The 17,407-nt window shown below is 40.9% G+C and overlaps 1 protein-coding gene across 1 annotated transcript in view; it reads left to right on the top strand.

The window, feature by feature from the left end:
* Positions 1-17,407, top strand: part of LOC134349733 (gamma-aminobutyric acid receptor subunit gamma-3) — a 771,468-nt gene that overhangs the window by 3,866 nt on the left and 750,195 nt on the right. The window lies entirely within an intron of this gene.

The raw sequence follows: 17,407 nt of genomic DNA on the forward strand, positions 1-17,407 counted from the left end.
AAAATGTATATATAATGTAATCTGCTATCATTTGTTGAGCTTAGTGATTCATTCATACTTGACTTCAGTCCTCCCTTCAGATTTTGTAAGTCATTGCAAGCTGAAAACAATAACCTGAAAGGTTTTTCAACCTGTCAAGTCCTTTTTGTCCAACATTTAATATAATTTTATAGTAGCTTACTTGCTTGGCAGACCTTTTTCACATTTAACTATGAAAAAATATTGAGACACCAAGATAAGTGATAATGGATTGGAATTGGAATAAAACCTACAATTGAAAGACCTTAAACATAAGAGATTCTGCAGATGCTGGAAATCCAGAGTATCACACTCAAAGTACCAGAGGAACTCAACAGCTCAGGTAGCAGCTATGGAGAGGGATAAACAGTTGACATTTCAGGCTGCGACCCTTCATCAAGACTCTTCAAGAGTCTCAGACCGAAATGGTGACTGTTCGTTTCCCTCCATGGATGCTGCCTGACCTGCTGAGTGCCTCCAGCATTTTGTGACTACTGCAACACCTTTATGTGTTGCCATGTACGTCCATTTGAGGGGTGTTATACATGTCAAATACCCTCCTGATATACAATGCTTTGAATTAAAAAAAGTTACAAAACATATAATTTACTAATTTATTAACTTGTTTAGATTATAAACGGGCCCTTAAGACCACCAAATCACACTACATAATGTACTGGTTGGGCACAGGAATACATTCAGCCAGAGACTCATCCCACCGAGATGCAACACTGAGCGTCATAGGAAGTCATTCCTGCCTGTGGCTACAACTCCTCCCTTGGAGGGTCAGACACCCTGAGCCAATAGGCTGGTCCTGGACTTATTTCCATCTGGCATAATTTACATATCATTATTTAATTATTTATGGTTTTATATTGCTATATTTGTACTCTATTCTTGGTTGGTGTAACTGTAACGAAACCCAATTTCCCTCGAGATCAACAAAATATGTCTGTCTATCTATCTATCTGTCTATCTATCTGCACAACTATTGCACACTTATGTATGCTAATCCAGATGGAGGGTCTCAACCCGGAACATTGACTGTTCATTTCCTTCCAAAGATGCTAACTGACCGGATGAGTATCTACAGCAGCTCATTTGTTTTGTTTGCTCCGGTTTCCAGCATCTGCAGTGACTTGTTTCTTAACTAATCCTGCTTTGTTCTTCCCACATTGCCTTCAAACCACCCCAGAATGTATCACCAACCAACGTAATAGGGGGAATCTACAGAAGCCAATTAACCTCCCAACCCACACTTGTGTCACACTGTATTCTAAAGACTGGGATTATGCATTCAATCATGCCTTAGCCTAAATTGTTTGGAATAAGTTAATACAGGAGGAAAGTTCTAAAATCTTAGCTGCATTAGGGAAGCATTAATTATTGGATTAGCATACAGAGGACTGGAATATAGATCTGGCAACATCAGGTTGAATGATACCATTACAGCTTGGAAATTTCTATTCAAACAATAATTGTATTTGGTGTAAGAGGAAAGGATATGTAATGCTGTTCACAAACTACTGGACTTTCATAAAAACGACCAAGATCACTGATGTACAGGGAAAAGTTTGCCATAGTTTCCAAATGGCCTGTGTGTGACCTCTGGCCACCCATAGTTACACACACTAAATGCTGGAGGAACTCAGCAGGTCAGGATGCATTTATGGAAAGGAATAAACAGTCTACGTTTTAGGCCAAGACTATTCATCGGGACTGTAAAGGAAGGGGTGGTGGGGGTGGGGACAGAAGCCAGAACAAGAAGGTGGGGGGAGGGGAAGGTAGAAGGTGAAAGGTGAAGACAGGTGCATGGGAGAGAGAGAATGATGTGAGAAGCTGGATGGTGACAGGTGGGAAAGGTAAAGGGCTGAAGAAGGGGAATTTTATCAGAGGGGGGCTTGGACCATGGGAGAAAGGGAAGGAGGAGGAGCAACAGGGAGAGGTGATGGACAGGTGAGGAGAGGAGAAGAGGTAAGTAGGAATTCAGGAACCAACTGTGAATGCATACTAAGTACTGCTATTGCCAGCAACATCCACATGGCAGAATAATGTTTACTATCACTGCCTTGAAGTAGTTGTTTTGTGGCATCAGTATAGTGCAAGTATATAAGACATAAATAACATCAACATGATCAGATAACAGGAAAAAAGGAGTACATGCTCAAACTGCATGCAAAACAAGTTAGAACTGCAATGTGTTAAAAGGATGAACTTGTGGAGACAAATTCCTTGTCCTTTACACCAACCATATGGATTGAAATGGTGATGCATATGTAAAGTGCGGTGCGGATAAAGCACTGGATATGATATGCATTTGTTTCAGAAAGCCTTTGACAACATATTGATATGGCAGTAGGAAAGAAGAACATGTAGTTCCAGAAAGATTCACAAAATTGATGACAAATGTTAAGAGGAAGAAAACAAGGAAATAGAATATAAGGTGCATTTTTATAATGCTTAGAAATGGTTTGGGCATCCCTGGTGGTTTGCTCTGAGGTTACTTCATCATTTTTTTTCACATAAAGAGTGACATGGAGTATTTTGCAACTTTAAAGATGCACTAGACACTGTCAATAATTACAAAGAGGGAAAGAATCTAAGGGGATATTAATGAGATGGTGGAATGACAAATGAGTGACAATCCTATTCACCCTCAGTAAATTACACAATTCGGCCAACAAAATTGAAGTACTGCTTATATTTTGAATAATGCTGGGATGGGTAATGTGGAGAGTGGAGAGATTTGAGAGTTCACGTTTAGAAGGCATCAAAAGAAACAATCGAAGGACAAACAGGCATGCAAAATGATACAGTACGATGTAGATTTATGGATAAGTATAATATAAAAACCTTTACATAGACAGCCTGCTTATAAAGATGATAGTTTGATGGAAATTGGAGTACCTATGTGCACTATTGGATTGAACATAAGGACTCACTAATAACTTGTGTTATTAGTGTGTGTACGGTGCATCTTATTTTGCTCCTAAATGAACTGAGATATCACAGAACATAGAAGCATGCAGCAGAGAAACAGGACCTTTGGCTCATGATGTTATGCTAAACTAATTCAAATATAATTAATAATTAAAACACTACTAAACTGAGTATTGCATCCAACAGGACAGACAAACAACCAATGTGCAAAAGAGAACAAAATGTGCATTTGCAAAAAGAAATACTACTACTACAACAACAACAAATAAATAGATAGATAGATAGATAGATAGATAGATAGATAGGCAGGCAATAAATATAGAGATATGAGATGAAAAGACCTTGAAAGTGAATCCATAGGTTGTGGGAACAATTCCGTGATGGGGTGAGTGAAGTTATCCCTCTGGTTCAAAAGCCTGATGGTTTAAAAGTAATAACTGTTCCTGAACCTGGTAGTGTGGGTCCCGGGGCTCCTGTACTTCCTTCCTATTGAAAGGTCACTTAAACACTTTTATCATATCTGTCCGCACTTCAACCCCTGGCAGCACATCACTCGCTGTGTGGTTTAAAAAAAAGAGCCTACCCAGTATATCTCCTCTGAACTTGCTTCCCCCCCCCACCAACTTCAATGCATGCCCTCCAGTATTAGGCATTTTGACTCTGAGAGAAAGATACCGATGGTCTACTCTATGGTTCTCGTAGTCTTATAAACTTCTATCAGATCTCCCCTCAGTCTCTGCCTCTCCAGAGAAAACAATTCAAGTTTATCTAACCTCTAAGCCAAACAGCATCCTGGTTAGCTTCTTTTGCACCCTCCTGATAGTCTTCACGTTTTACTTGTAATGGAGTGACATGATAATGAATGGAATACAAGGTAATACAAGGAATGACTGGAGCCATTTTCATGAATTTATAATGTTGTTAAAGACAGTTACAATTAAGTTGGATAGAATAAATTAGGTAGAAACAGTATGTTCCATGGCTGAGAGATGTAAATCTTATGGACACTGATATAAAATATTATATATTTAGAGAAGGAGAAACCATCTTTATATAGAGGAGGAAGACACATGCTCAAGGAACAGCTTCTTCCTCTTCGCCATCACATTTCTGAAAAGACAATGAACCCATGAACACTATTTTTGTTCTCTTTCTGTGCTACTTATTTATTTTTTTAAATATATATTTCTCATTGTGATTTATAGCTTTTTAATATATTGTACTGTTGCCACAAAACAACAAATTTCATGACATGCATAAGTGATGTTAGCCCTGATTCTGAGAGTTCTGAGATTGTAAAATAGACAATCAGCTTTAGCAACTGATATCGAACACACGCCAACATTTCCAAATAGAATAACAGGTGGCTGAAGAAAAGAAAAATGAATAAACTGAAATGGGACCAAGTTGTGCATATGGAATTAGAGGAAACTTTTATAAGGGAATGAATTCTATCGTTTCATGGACTAGAAGGGCCAAGATGGCCTGTTTCCGTGCTGTAATTGTTATATGGTTATATGGTTTCTAATTCAGTCAAACAGTCTGCTATATTTTCATTAATTCAATATAACAGGAAGTGGATCAATATGTAATAAATCTGATGATTAAGAATGTTAATTATGGCATATCTAAAGCTGGGCATGTGAAAAGAATTCTTCTGTCACCCAATGCATTGATAATGTGACTATAGAGGCGACCAGGAGATGAAAAAGAATGAAATACTTGCATTTATATTGTATCATATTAAAATGTCTCATAATGTTTTGCATAGTATTTTACAATCATGGAGTCTAGTGACTACTGTAAAACTAATTGCTCAAATGATTCGAGTCACTTGGAAATGCAGTGCCCATAGAAACGGTGCAATGCACTGAGATCTCCATTAATTACTGAACTTCAGCAGCTGATTTTCATTTCCACTCCCACCGACTTCAACCACTTCCACTGATACTCTGGATTCTGAAAACCTTCTTCAAAATCTTGAACCAGCTCTTCTTTTTTTTTGTTACTCCAGTCCAGTGCTCAATGCAATGTTAAATTGCTCTCCTAATTATGGTCTATAAGGATCTGCTTTCATCCCCACGTTAGCACTGGAGCTGTAATTCAGGCTTAGCTTGACACTGCTTACTTCAGACATGCTTCCACCTACTTTCTTCTCCACCTAATAATTCGATTACATTACGCTTTGTCTTTTTTCTGTCATTCATTCTTTGGATTTTTTTTCTTCTGCTTTGAGCATGTCTGCAGAGAGTCAGAATTTCAGGCTTATATTGTACACGCTGTCTGATGTTAAATGTAGCTATTGAACTATTGAACCTTCTTCCTTGCCTTCCTCCTGCTCATCTTCTTCTACTATCTGTTGCACTGCAGATGTCTGACTTCCATTCTGATTTAGTGGTCCTAAGGGTACTTGTGTTGGGCGTGTGGCCAAGTGGATAAGGCGTTTGTCTAGTTACCTCAAGGTCGCTAGTTCGAGCCTCAGCTGTGGCAACGTGTTTGTGCCCTTGAGCAAGGCACTTAATCACACATTGCTCTAGTCTGTGCGAGGAGTGGCGCCCCACACAGATTTCCAATCTGTGCCTTGTAAGGCATGAAAATGCCCTACGCAGGCCTCTCATGGTCTGAGTCGACGTTCTCCTCTCTCTCTCTCCTAAGGGTACTAATAAGGTCAAATGTGGGAAACACAGAGAGTTTACTGATGGTGCCACTACTTTATGTATGTTGTTGTGTGGTCCTCAAGGTTCTGAACACCATACTGAATGTTCTTTCTCTATATCTTTCTCTATTCCCAAGAGTCAGTGGTAATGTTACACTTCTTCTAAGAAACCTTTGAATCCTTCCCCTCTCACATCAGAGCTTCGAGTGTCTTTTTCAGGAGTTTGGGTGTGTGAGTAATACGGCTTGCCCAATGGCCGCAATACTGGGGATGTTGACCTTGGCGAGAACACTGACGTTAGTTCATTTGTCCTTCCAGTGAAGTTTGAGGATCTTGTGGAGAATCCATTATTGACATTTTTCTCTTGTCTTGAGACAACTGTAAATATTTCTGGTCTCAGAAGCATGTAGGACAGGAATAACAACTGTACCAAGCCTGAGGTCTTGATCTTCAAATATCCTTTTCTTTAATTGGCCAAAGGCTGCTATGGTGCATTCAAAGCCATGGGGAATTTCATTATTAATGTTATATTGATCACTCACAATGAAGGAAAATTGTTTATTTTAAATGGTATATGACTGGAGAAAGCTTGGAGGTTAGGGTTATCTATGTTCTCACAGTATTCCAGATCCTATCAGTCTAGGAATACTCTATAGTCATTTTGGTGAAATTTGGCAGTAGTCTATGGGTTAAGCAACCTACAAAGGGTATCTGCTGGTACTGCAGAAAATAATCAAGAGCACGTCAATACTATCTTTGTACGATTCTCCAGGTTCACTGGAAAGACAAGAAAAACAAAGTTAGTGCCTTTTCCAGGGGTAACAGCCCTAGATAGACTCAATTGCCCATGAGCACAGGCCATATTGTTCAGAAACCCAATGCGAGACGCCTGAAAGAGCTAACCTATTCAAAGCTGGGTGACAGAAGAGATTAGCAGAAGGACAGAGGAAAAGATTGAAGAAAGTGATCAAAGCCCTCTTACAGAACCATGACATCCAAACTGATTCTTGACAATTCTTGGTCTTTGGCCGCTGGAAGCAGAAAAGGACATTCAGGATAGTACTGGGAACCTTGAGGCCTGGGCTTGGAAGCAACAGAAGCTAAGTGTAAGAGGATCACCTCACAAGCCACCCACCCACCAACTTGTCAGCCACCCAGTTGTCCCATTGGGGAATAATTAGTAGTTTCTACTTGCCCTTATTTACCCCACTTCAAAACAAGTATTCTATGTTGTAAAATCCACATTACCCAGGTGGAAGTGAGACACCCATGATCCTGGAGGATTGCTAAAGAAGGGTCATGCTTGATCCATGTACATACGTCCTTTTGCTCCACTGCTCACCTTCACACCACTGTCCAGTCCCTAGTCCCATTTCACTGGCACCAGTGTTGTATCGGTATCAACTGCCAATCTATTTCTTTAGACTCTGATTGGTACAGGTGTCAGCTGAGTGGTTTTCATTGGATCAGTTTACTGTTGAATCATTAGGGAGCTGATATGACCTTATGAGTATGGATCAAGTATCTGAAAATTGTTTATTTAAGGATGATTCCTTGACAGATGGGTTTTTCACGACTGGCCTCTGACAGCCATAACTAAACTTGCTTCAGGTATTAGAGTACTTCCCCATGACTTCCTATGATTGAAGTGCTCCATGAAATACTCTAATTTCTCCTGCATTCAGATCCTATTGCTGTAAACAGGTGGCATGGTAGCCTAGTGTTGGTGCAATTGCATAACAGTACCAGCAACCACTAATCAGAGTTCAATTCCTAGCATTGTATATAAAGGCGTTTGTACCACATGGGTTTCTTCCAGGTGCTCTGGTTTCCTCCCACATTCCAAAGATGTACATTTGGGATTAGTTGGATGTGAGCATGGTTGTTGTCACTGGAAACATGGCGACATTAGTGGGTGGGCTGTCCAGCATGATCCTTGTACTGCGTTAGTCATTGAATCAGAATCAGGTTTATTATCACCGTCATGTGATGTGAAATTTGTTAACTTAGAGGCAGCAGTTCAATGCAATACATAATCTAGCAGAGAGAAAATAAATAAATAAAATAAAATAATAATAATAATAGATAGACAAGTAAACCAATTACGTATATTGAATAGATTTTTAATGTGCAAAAACAAAACTACTGTATAGTTAAAAAAAAAGTGAGGTTGTGTCCAAAGATTCAATGTCCATTTAGGAATCAGATGGCAGAGGGGAAGATACAAAATAATGCATTTTATTGTATGTTTTGATGTACATATGACAAACAAAACTAGTTTATAAGGATCAATACGCAACCTAGTCATAAAAGTTAAGCGCTAACTTCTGAAGTAATGCTATCTTGCTAGTTTGAGTGCTAGCCATTGATAGTAAACAGTTTGCATTAGCATTAATTCTTAAATTGAGTCAGTAAACTGTTCAAAGGGCTGGCTGGTGGTGTAGTGGCATCAGCACTGGACTTCAAGGCAGATGGTCCTGAGTTCAAACCCAGCCGTGTCCCAACCTGGGCAGCAGCAATATCTACGCCAAAGAAAGGTCTGGCAATCTACTTCCGTATCTTGCCATGAAGTTATGGCACGTGGTGGTGCATGTCAGCACAAATGATATGGGGAAGAAGAGGAAAGACATTCTACAGGGCCACTTCAGAGAACTCGGAAGAAGGCTGAAAAGCAGGACTTCCAGGGTGGTTATCTCTGGTTTGCTTCCAGTTCCCCATGCTGGAGTGGTCAAGAACAGGGAGATAATGATCTGAATGTGTGGCCGAGGAACTGGTGCAGGAAGCAAGGATTTACATTCTTGGACCACTGGGATATGTTTCGGGGTAAGGATGAATTGTACAAAAGGGACGGGTTGCACCTTAATTAGCGGGGCACCAGCATTCTGGCAGGCAAGTTTGCCTCTGCAACACGGGTGTGTTTAAACTAAGTAATGGGGGGGGGGGGCGGGGGAGGGGACGAACTGGAAACATAAGGATGGAGATAAAGGGAAAGTGAGAATAAGAAAAGTTAAGAATGACAGCAGAAGCAACAGAGCAGAAAGCTCAAGAAGGGATCGTACAGTATGGCCAAGTGAAATAGGAATTGAAACAACAGGAATTCTGCAGATGCTGGAAATTCAAGCAACACACATCAAAGTTGCTGGTGAACGCAGCAGGCCAGGCAGCATCTCTAGGAAGAGGTACAGTCGACGTTTCAGGCCGAGACTCTTCGTCAGGACTAACTCTTCCTTCAGTTAATCCTGATGAAGGGTCTCAGCCTGAAACGTCGACTGTACCTCTTCCTAGAGATGCTGCCTGGCCTGCTGCGTTCACCAGCAACTTTGATGAAATAGGAATTGATATAGGAGGTGAGGTGATGAATTAAAAGTATTGTATATGAATGCACGGAGTATAAGAAATAAAGTGGATCAGCTTGAGGCACAGTTGGAAATTGGTAAGTATGATGTTGTGGGAATAACAGAGACATGGCTTCAAGTGGACAGGGCCTGGGAAATGAATATTCTAGGGTATACGTCCTATCGAAAGGACAGACTGATGGGCAGAGGGGGTGGGGTGGCTCTGTTGGCGAGGAATGATATTCAGTCCCTTGCGAGGGGGGACATAGAATCAGGAGACGTAGAGTCAGTATGGATAGAACGGAGAAATTCTAAGGGTAGAAAGACCCTAATGGGAGTTATGTACAGGCCCCCAAACAATAGTCTGGATGTAGGGTGTAAATTGAATCAAGAGTTAAAATTGGCATGTCACAAAGGTAATGCTACAGTTGTTATGGGGGACTTCAACATGCAGCTAGACTGGAGGAATCAGGTTGGTACTGGACCCCAAGAAAGGAAGTTTGTGGAGTCCCTCCGAGATAGATTCTTAGAACAGCTTGTACTGGAGCCTACCAGAGAGAAAGCAATTCTAGATTTAGTGTTGTGCAATGAACCGGATTTGATCAGGGACCTGGAAGTAAAGGAGCCATTAGGAGGTAATAACCATAATATGATAAGTTTTAATCTACAATTTGAGAGAGAGAAGGGAAACTCAGACGTATCAGTATTACAGTTGAACAAAGGGAACTATGGTGCTATGGGGGAGGAGCTGGCCAAAGTTCAATGGATCAATTCCCTAGCAGGGATGACATTGGAACAGCAATGGCAAGTGTTTCTGGGAATAATGTAGAAGGTACAGGATCAGTTCGTTCCAAAGAGGAAGAAAGATCCTAAGGGGAGTAAGGGGAGGCCGTGGCTGACAAGGGAAGTAATGGACAGTATAAAAATAAAAGAGAAGAAGTATAACATAGCAAAGACGAGTGGGAAGCCGGACGATTAGGAAACTTTTAAAGAGCAACAGAAGGTAACTAAAAAGGCAATATGCGGAGAAAAAATGAGGTACGAAGGTAAACTAGCCAAGAATATAAAGGAGGATAGTAAAAGCTTCTTTAGGTATGTGAAAAGGAAAAAAATAGTTAAGACCAAAATTGGGCCCTTGAAGACAGAAGCCGGTGAATTTACTATGGGGAATAAGGAAATGGCAGACAAGTTGAACAGGTACTTTGGATCTGTCTTCACTAGGAAAGACACAAACAATCTTTCAGATGTAATAGTGGCCAAAGGACCTAGGGTAATGGATGAATTGAAGGAAATTTATATTAGGCAGGAAATGGTGTTGGATAGGCTGTCGGCTCTGAAGGCTGATAAGTCCCCGGGACCTGATGGTCTGCATCCCAGGATACTTAAGGAGGTGGCTTTAGAAATCGTGGATGCATTGGTAATCATTTTCCAATGTTCTATAGATTCAGGATCAGTTCCTGTGGATTGGAGGGTGGCTAATGTTGTCCCTCTCTTCAAGAAGGGAGGAAGAGAGAAAACAGGGAATTATAGACCGGTTAGCCTGACGTCGGTGGTGGGAAAGATGCTGGAGTCTATTATAAAAGATGAAATTACGACACACCTGGATAGTAGTAACAGGATTTGTCTGAGTCAGCATGGATTTACGAAGGGGAAATCGTGCTTGACTAATCTTCTGGAATTTTTTGAGGATGTAACTATGAAAATGGACAAGGGAGAGCCAGGGGTTTGTAGTGTACCTAGACTTTCAGAAAGCCTTTGATAAAGTCACACATAGGAGATTAGTGGGCAAAATTAGGGCACATGGTATTGGGGGCAGAGTACTGACATGGATTGAAAATTGGCTAGCTGACAGAAAACAAAGAGTAGTGATTAATGGTCCCTTTCGGAATGGCAGCCGGTGACCAGTGGGGTACCGCAGGGTCAGTGCTGGGACTGCAGCTATTTACAATATATATTAATGATTTAGATGAGGAAATTAAAAGTAACATTAGCAAATTTGCCGATGACACAAAGCTGGGTGGCAGTGTGAAATGTGAGGAGGATGTTATGAGAATGCAGAGTGACTTGGACAGGCTGAGTGAGTGGGCAGATGCGTGGCAGATGTAGTTTAATGTGGATAAATGTGAGGTTATCCACTTTGGTGGTAAGAACGGGAAGGCAGATTATTATCTAAATGGAGTCAAGTTAGGAAAAGGGGAAGCACAATGAGATCTAGGTGTTCTTGTACATCAGTCATTGAAAGCAAGCATGCAAGTACAGCAGGCAGTGAAGAAAGCTAATGGCATGCTGGCCTTCTTAACAAGGGGAATTGAGTATAAGAGCAAAGAGGTCTTTCTGCAGCTGTACAAGGCCCTAGACCACACCTGGAGTACTGTGTGCAGTTTTGGTCTCCAAATTTGAGGAAGGATATTCTTGCTATTGAGGGAGTGCAGCGTAGGTTCACAAGGTTAATTCCCAGGATGGCGGGACTGTCATATGTCAAAAGATTGGAGCAACTGGGCTTGTATACTCTGGAATTTAGAAGGCTGAGAGGGGATTTTATTGAAACATATAAGATTATTAAGGGATTGGACACTCTGCAGGCAGCATGTTCCCACTGATGGGTGAGTCCAGAACCAGAGGCCACAGTTTAAGAATTAGGAGTAGGCCATTTAGAACGGAGTTAAGGAAAAAATTTTTCACGCAGAGAATGGTGGATATATGGAATGCTCTGCCCCAGAAGGCTGTGGAGCCAAAGTCTCTGGATGCTTTCAAAAAAGAGATGGATAGAGCTCTTAAAGATAGAGGAATCAAAGGTTATGGGGATAAGGCAGGAACTGGATACTGATTGTGGATGATCAGCCATGATCATAGTGAATGGCGGTGCTGGCTTGAAGGGCCGAATGGCCTACTCCTGCATCTATTGTCTATTGTCTGTTGAAAATCCTATGAACCCTATGGTCCATGAGGTCACAAAGAGTCGGACTTGACTAGAAAATGACTGAACAAACTGTTCAAAGGGAAATTGACAGAAATTACATAGTCATTTAGTATAAAATATAATTAATGCACACAAAAAGTTAGTTATTTTCAAAAGATGCTTTTATGAAGAAATCCTATCAGAACCGTAGGCAATTCAATAAGGACTACTGAGGACCATTTTATTTTAAATTCTTTCACAATTCATTAGAACAAATTACACATCTCACTGGAAACTGGAGTTAAACTGTAGAAGCATGGCAAAAAAGGAAGGTAAAATTCAATTAGGACATCACTTCCATGGAAAAAGGTTTGCAGCGATTAGTTTGACACTATTATAGCTTGGCGTGTCAGAATTCCAGATCAATTTTGGGCGCTCTCTATCAGGCCGATTGCAGTTACTAATTGTTTGCTGCATTTCCTGATATACGAGAGATTGCACTCAGAGAGTCATGATGAAATATAGCACAGAAACTGGCCATTCAGCCCAGTGAATCCATAATGACCATCAGCCTTGCACTAATCCAGTATTAATCGCTTCTCTCTATTTACCTTATTCTCTCATCAACCCCTTCCCAGAGTGTATTCACTCTATTTATGCCCCTCATGATGTACTAGGGTCGTGGATTAGAGATGCGTTTCTAGCAAGTGAGATCTAAGTCACTCCTTCCCTCCTGGGGCAAGGTGTAGCACCTGCTGTGCAGTTATGGGAACTGGTGTCAGTCATCTCATATCACAGGTCCTGGTTATGCGACTACAACACCAGGCAAACAATCTCTGAAGAGTATTGATAATGGCTTGGCGGGGTGGGGTTCACCCATCTTGTAAAGACACTGCCCAGAAGAAGGCAATGGCAAACCACTGCAAAATCATTCTCTTTCTTTCTTTTTCAATCTTTTTATTAGTTTCATAAAAATAAACATAACATCGTAGTAGTACAAAGTTATTGGGAATACACTGTTATAATTAGCATAGGTGATTATAAAGCCAGATAACACTTAAATAATAAAACTCTCAATCATATAGGATACAAATGAATAATATAAAACAAAGAAAAATATCTAAAAAAAACATGAAAAAGGAAAAAAAATACACCCCCCACCCAAAAAAACTAACCTAAACACAATTAATCAACTAAACTAAAAAAAAAAGACATGGGCTGTTTTGTAACATCATAAAAGAAAGGAGAAAAGAGAAAACCTTAGTGTCGATGACTCCGTTCCTCTCAACCAATATTACAAAGAAATAAAATAAGTTCGGAAATGGTCGACTTACATCATATGAAAATGTTGAATAAATGGCCTCCAAGTCTTTTTGAATTTAATAGAGGGGTCATAAACAACACTTCTAATTTTTTCCAAATTTAAACACAGCATAGTTTGAGAAAACCAATGAAATGTGGTAGGAGGATTAATTTCTTTCCAATTCAGCAAAATGGATCTTCTAGCCATTAAAGTAAGAAATGCAATCATCCGACGAGCTGAAGAGGTTAAGTGATTTGATTCTATCATTGGTAACCCAAAAGTCGCAGTAATTGGGTGAGGAATCATTCTCCTCATGACCCAGTGGGTTTCCTCCAGGTACTCCAGTTTCATACCACTGTTCAGTAGGTTAATTGGTCATTTTAAATCGTCTTGTGATTAGGCTAGGGTTAAATAGGTGGGTTGCTGGGCAGTGTGGCTTGTTAGCCTGGAAGGGCCTGCTCCATGCTGTATCCCTAAAATAAATCATCTCTGCTTTAAATCATGAGTGGAAGAGTCGACAGTCATAAAAAGTTAGCTTCTCTGATCAAAACTGTGGCAAGTTTCTTTGCTAAATTGTAGGTATCCTACAGCTACTCACAAAGCTTTCATCTTTCCACCTGATGTTCCAATCTCATTGCGAGAAACCCTGAGCCTTTGATCTAGAGGAAACAGTTTAAGGGGCTGTTTTGTTGTTTAGAGCAATGCCAGTGTGGTATTCCATGCCGTAAATTTTAGAGTTCATAGCAATGATGATCGTTTATTTCTTGATCTCAAATCCATATACTTTCTTACTTCCCTCCTTCTAGAGCAGGGGTTCCCAACCTATTTTATGCCATGAACCCCTACCATTAACTGAGGGGTCTGTGGACCCTAGTTTGGAAACCACTGAGATAGGGTCTTTAGCCTTGTAAAATAATTTGGGTTGACATCAAATACATGAGTAGTGCACCTCTTCCTAGAGATGCTGCCTGGCCTGCTGCATTCACTAGCAACTTTTATGTGTGTTGCTTGAATTTCCAGCATCTGCAGAATTCCTGTTGTTTTAGTGTATTACTTACTGCCCATTATGCTGCTGACAATGAAGGTCCTTCATCTCTGTATGGAAGGATTCTTCATTGCTGTTTCTGTAACAATTGTTTTTTGACCAGTCTGGGTTGTAAGGCCCTGGGGCAGCAGGCTGAGGGTAGCAGACACCAACAGAATCAACAAACTCATTCGTAAGGCCAGTGATGTTGTGGAGATGGAACTGGACTCTCTCACGGTGGTGTCTGAAAAGAGGATGCTGTCTAAGTTGCATGCCATCTTGGTCAATGTCTCCCATCCACTACATAATGTACTGGGTGGGCACAGGAGTACATTCATTCCACCGAGATGCAGCACAGAGCGTCATAGGAAGTCATTCCTGCCTGTGGCCATCAAACTTTACAACTCCTCCCTTGGAGGGTCAGACACCCTGAGCCAATAGGCTGGTCCTGGAACCATTTCATAATTTACTGGCATAATTTACATATTACTATTTAACTATTTATGGTTCTATTACTATTTATTATTTATGGTGCAACTGTAATGAAAACCAATTTCCCCCGGGATCAATAAAGTATAACTATGACTACTAGCTGAATCCCTGAACCTGGAGGAACGGTGGATTACCCTTAGTCTGGCCTCTACTCTTTGACTTGTTTGGCATGGGTGACCCTTCAAAGAGCTAAAGCACAAGGCCCTGATTCCAGCCAACATAACTCTCTGGATCGTTGAGGCACGCATGCCTCCAAACCCAGTGATAAGGTTGCAGTCCTCTTGGAGGATGTGTAGTCTATACATAGAGTTTAGTTGTTATATTATTGTCAATAGCTTTCTTTTTTTTCAAAGAGATGGCCTGATACTAGTGCACAGTCCGGATGCCATGCTTTTCCGTATCCTTCCATTCTTGTTGGAAGCATGGACTTACAGGATTTGTTTTAATGTATTTCTGGAATGAATTTTACAGTTGTTTATTGTCCATTCTCAGTCGTCCTTGAGAGAGGTGCTGATTACATTCCACTGAAGTTCTTCCATAATACATAGGGTTAGGGGTTTCAGGTTGGAGATGAAAGAATAGCAGTATATTTCCAAACTAAGTTAGTGATCGTGGGATGCTATCGGATCCTGATATGATCTACATCAATTATTTGAGTGGAGCCAATCTTCATTCAGATATTTTCTTTTCAATCTTCTGTGTTAGTAAAGAATAGATTTTCTTCCATCTCTTCTGCTGACCCATTTTTCTAAATCAGTTCTGTTGTTCATTTATCCCTTACATTTTATAAGACACTGCAATAACTAATTGTTTGCAATGTTTCCTGACATATGAATGGTTGCACTCAGAGTCATGAAGAGATACAGCCCACTGAATCCACAATGACTATCAGCCTTATACCAACCCAATCCCTTTTCTCTATTTTCCCTATTCTCTCATCAATCCCTTCCCAGGATGTATCCATCTTATTTATGCCCATCATGATAGACAATAGACAATAGGTGCAGGAATAGGCCATTCGGCCCTTCGAGCCAGCACCGCCATTCACTGTGATCATGGCTGATCATCCACAATCAGTATCCAGTTCCTGCCTTATCCCCATAACCTTTGATTTTGCTATCTTTAGGAGCTCTATCCATCTCTTTCTTGAAAGCACCCAGAGACTTGGCTTCCACTGCCTTCTGGGGCACAGCATTCCACATATCCACCACTCTCTGGGTGAAAAAGTTTTTCCTCAACTCCGTTCTAAATGGCCTACCCCTTATTCTTAAACTGTGGCCTCTGGTTCTGGACTCACCCATCAGCAGGAACATGCTTCCTGCCTCCAGCATGTCCAATCCCTTAATAATCTTATATGTTTCAATAAGATCCCCTCTCATCCTTCTAAATTCCAGTGTATACAAGCCCAGTCGCTCCAATCTTTCAACATATGACAGTCCCGTCATACCGGGAATTAACCTTGTGAACCTACGCTGCACTCCCTCGATAGCAAGAATGTCCTTCCTCAAATTTGGAGACCAAAACTGCACACAGTTCTCCAGGTGTGGTCTCACCAGGGCCCTGTACAGCTGCAGAAGGACCTCTTTGCTCCTATGCTCAATTCCACTTGTTATGAAGGCCAGCATGCCATTAGCTTTCTTCACTGCCTGCTGTACCTGCATGCTTGCTTTTAGTGACTGATGTACAAGCATACCTAGATCTCGTTGTACTTCCCCTTTTCCTAACTTGACTCTATTTAAATAATAATCTGCCTTCCTGTTCGTACCACCAAAGTGGATAACCTCACATTTATCCACATTAAACTGCATCTGCCATGCATCCGCCCACTCACCAGCCTGTCCAAGTCACCCTACATTCTCATAACATCCTCCTGACATTTCAAACTGCCACCCAGCTTTGTATCATCTGCAAATTTGCTAGTGATATACTAGGGTGGTGGGTTGGAGGTGTGTCTCTGGCAAAGGAATGTAAGGCATTCCTCTCCTGTTGTGAAGTCATGGGAGCAGGTGGTGGATGGTCGTCTGAGCAGCTGGTGCATATCACAAGATCTGGTTATGCAACCACTGATGCCAGGCAGACAATCTCTGAAGAGTATGGATAAAGGCTGAGGGTCATCCATCTTGTAAAGGCACTGCCCAGAATAAGGCAATGGCAAACAACTTCTGTAGAAAAAAATGCCATGGTCATGGAAAGGCCATGATCGTCCACATCATACAACACGGCACATAACAAATGAACAAATGTGATATACTACACCTCCATAAGGTCACCCCTCAGTCTCCTACATACCTTCGTGATGTGGATGGAACCGGAAGACGAGGAGGGAATACATGCAGTTACAGGGAGAACATACAACTTCTATGTTTTTACAAAGCTCATTCATCTTTCCATCTTTATGTTCCAATTTCATTGCAAGAAACCCTGATCCTTTGATCTAGAGGAAACTGTTTAAGCAGCTAGTTTGTTTTTTTTAAGAGTAAAGCTGATGTGGCATTCCGTTCAGTGAACTTTAGTGTTCATAGCAATGGTGATCATTTATTTCTTGATCTAAAATCCATATACTTTCTTACTTCCATCCTTCTAGAGCAGGAGTTCCCAACCTATTTTATGCCATGGGCATCAGTGTCCATTGTCAGGATTGAACCTGGTCTCTGGCACTGTAAGATTCTAGGTTTTCTAGGTAATTAATTGATTTTGAAACTTTGTGGATTGTTCTGAAGCTGGGTGAGAATCTACATGT

Source organism: Mobula hypostoma, chromosome 7, assembly GCF_963921235.1.
Source record: "Mobula hypostoma chromosome 7, sMobHyp1.1, whole genome shotgun sequence".
In the NCBI taxonomy this organism is placed as follows: domain Eukaryota; kingdom Metazoa; phylum Chordata; class Chondrichthyes; order Myliobatiformes; family Myliobatidae; genus Mobula; species Mobula hypostoma.